Source organism: Garra rufa, chromosome 7 (genome assembly GCF_049309525.1).
Source record: "Garra rufa chromosome 7, GarRuf1.0, whole genome shotgun sequence".
NCBI lineage: Eukaryota > Metazoa > Chordata > Actinopteri > Cypriniformes > Cyprinidae > Garra > Garra rufa.
Genome location: NC_133367.1, coordinates 45,015,099 through 45,018,207, shown reverse-complemented (window position 1 = coordinate 45,018,207; position 3,109 = coordinate 45,015,099).

The following is a 3,109-nucleotide window of genomic DNA, read 5'->3' as shown; positions in this document are numbered from 1 at the left end:
TTACCTTGCTGTGAACAATGAGTTTGCGGTGAATAGGTGGGTATTCACATGGTTAGGCTTTAATGGTCTTCCAGGTTGATATGTCGGGGTGGGGGGCGAGCAGGAATATCTCTGACGCGTCCACGCTCTGAAACGCATAGAAATGAACGCGAGGGCTCGATAATGACAGGTTTCGTAGCTTTAATCTGCCACAGCAGATGGTTACTGTAACCTGCATTGGTGAGACAGTGCTTATGAATAATGAAAATACAGAGTTCCTGCTCTAAATAAAGTATTTAGCGCAGGATCTGAAGCATGAGAGGAGAAAATGAGCGGCGGGAAAAAGAATGAAGGCTAAATGAGCGTGGACCTCATGGCCATTGTTAAACCGCCAATGTTATTAAATATTAGACTTGCATTAACAGTTCAGGAGTCATTTGAGCTACGTTTAAATCGTAACTTAGTCCTTCGGATAGTTTACTCTCGAGTTCGAGAGAGCTGCTTTGTGGCCATTTTTAATTTGTTGATAACAGTCGTGTAAAACTGGGGTCTGGTTGCGGTCCAGCACGTCTGTCGTCTATGATACGTCTGCGCTTATCTTATTTACTGTGATTAGACGTCTCAGCGCCGTCCGTCGAACTCTTGAAAGTGGCTAATGCTCATTAACGGCCTCACTTTGGCTTTACTCAAAGAGCGATTTCTCCTCTTCTCGCGTTTTTGTCCAAAGAAGATTAGAAGCGAAAATCTTGACTGCTGTTCACGAGGTTATTAATGTGCTTTGGGTAATTGAACAAGTCCAGAGATGTTTTATGTGGGATGTGTTTTACCACAATATCATCAGCTTGGCAGTGTTTACATTCAGTAATAACAAGTTCTATCATTCGGGGACCAGCAAATTCACCAGCAATTCGGATTTCCCGTAATCTGCTCCCCCCGGTACGTATTTGTATTGAAAACACAAGATTTCGACTTTCTGTAATTGCCTTTTTTAATTCCGTGCAGCCCATCAAGCCAAGATTGGAAATATCCTTATTTTTTTGGGCGGGGGACATCTTGGGACTGTGACAGCAAAGATTTGTGGAAGCTTGAGATTGTCTGCAAGAACTTGCCTGAAAGAACTGGTGCTGGCTTGCCTGCAGAGCCATGATAAAATGTAAAAAAACTGAAACATCTCAGTTTCAACCGGCTTCTGTTAATAGATGGTGTACCAGAGACTCAGATGCTCAGCTAATCTTCTGCTGGTTATCCGTAGGCGCCGTTGGGACCGTGCCATGGTGGACTAGTTGACTTTAAAAGCAAACTTTTGACTTTTCTTTTAGTTTCTCTGTTCCTCACAAAATCTGAAAGCTCAAGATGCTGGAAAGCATAGCCTTCATTTGCCATGTAATTTTCCACTGCTAGCAGTCTAGTTTGGAGCACAATGCAATGCCATTTTCCTCAGCGGAGAGCTTGAGGACAATCACTAGACTACAGATTTTTGAAGAAGCCCAGTTCTGGCCAGTTTTCTACAGCTAGTCGACATAGATTGTCAAGTAATTTATCTTCACTTTATTCTTATAGGTCAATAAGGTGATGGTTTCGTATGCACTGAAAAAAAGTACAACTTTGAAACTTTTCGATCAGAAATTGCTAATATATATCATGAATAATTACAAAGAATTGTAACACATTAAATTAAATGAAATTTTGAAGTAGAAACATATTTTCTTGTAAATCAAACTTATTTACAATGAAAAATATATATTTATTTTCAGTGTGAAACAAATTATACAAATAGGACGCCAATGGATCCTCATTGGAATCTAAAGTCCTATAAGAATCTCATTAGAATGGTTCTAAAATATGATAGAAATTCTAATTAAAACAGTTTTCTTGTTGGAATCCTTTGGGATGTTTTGGCTAAATAAATGCATAAATAAATAAACAAACTAACTTTTTAAAGTAAGACACTGCAGGTGCATAGGGTAAAAAAAATAAACAAAAAAACTAATAGTTGGCACTTTACCCAGTTGATTGATTACATTAATAATCATAAACATTTTTTTGTATTACAAGTTTTCTGAAATGTTCTGTTTTAATATGCAAATGAGCCATTATTTAATGAAATATGTGCTAATTTGCATTCATTTCTAGTACAAAAATCTAAACTATGAATATTATATATATATATATATATATATATATATATATATATATATATATATATATATATATATTTACAGTTTTTTTGGGGGAAATTAAATGTATAAAATCAAACAAATGATATATGAACAAATCCCTCTGTAAAAACCTTCAAAATATAGACAGGAATAAAAATGTTAAGTTTGGTGTGTGCAAGTGCTATGGAAGTGGAGATTTATGGCTCAGTGTAGAAGAAAAAACTAATTTTGAGAAAATGGCCTTTAAAGAATATGTATTGTAATTGAAATCCATTGACACAAATAGATAAAGTGCTATAAAAGAAACACTTAACGGTGTCTTTTGGATGTTTTCTATCCGCTAATCTAACACATGAAAAACAAAAAAAGCACGAAATCGAAAAAGCAAAAAAAAAAAAAAAAAAACTTTTTTGAAAATGGTATAAAAGTTTTTCAAAACTATTTTTTCCATAGACTGTGTTATCGTGGACACTCTTATATGTCATCGACCCATAAAGTACTGGTATAGATACAGAACTTACAAGTGTCTGAGAATTCGATGGCATTGGCGCACTGCTCAAGAGACGGAGGCCTCAACTAAAGAATCATCTCTTCCTCAAGTGGACGCAAAACGGTGCCATTTTCTTTTTGATTCGCTCAATGACACGCTTTGCAGGCCGGGTTCCAATCCTCCCTTATTATGTCTCGGTCTATTTTACATCACACCTGTTAGTATCACACAGATGTGGATCTAGCGGGATGCAAAAAACGAGAATGAAACAAAGCAATCTGAGACAGAATTGAAACAATTACAGACAATTTTGCTAGAAAAAAAGGCCATCTGGTGTATGCATTACCTCTATTGAGGAAAGTCCTTTTGTGGCTTGCCAGCTTCTTTTTAGTGGTTCTCATGAAATATGTATGTTTTCATAAAGTGACAAACATTTTCCTTTTTCGCTCTCCTTAAGGGCAAACTGGAAGTGGCCAATTCA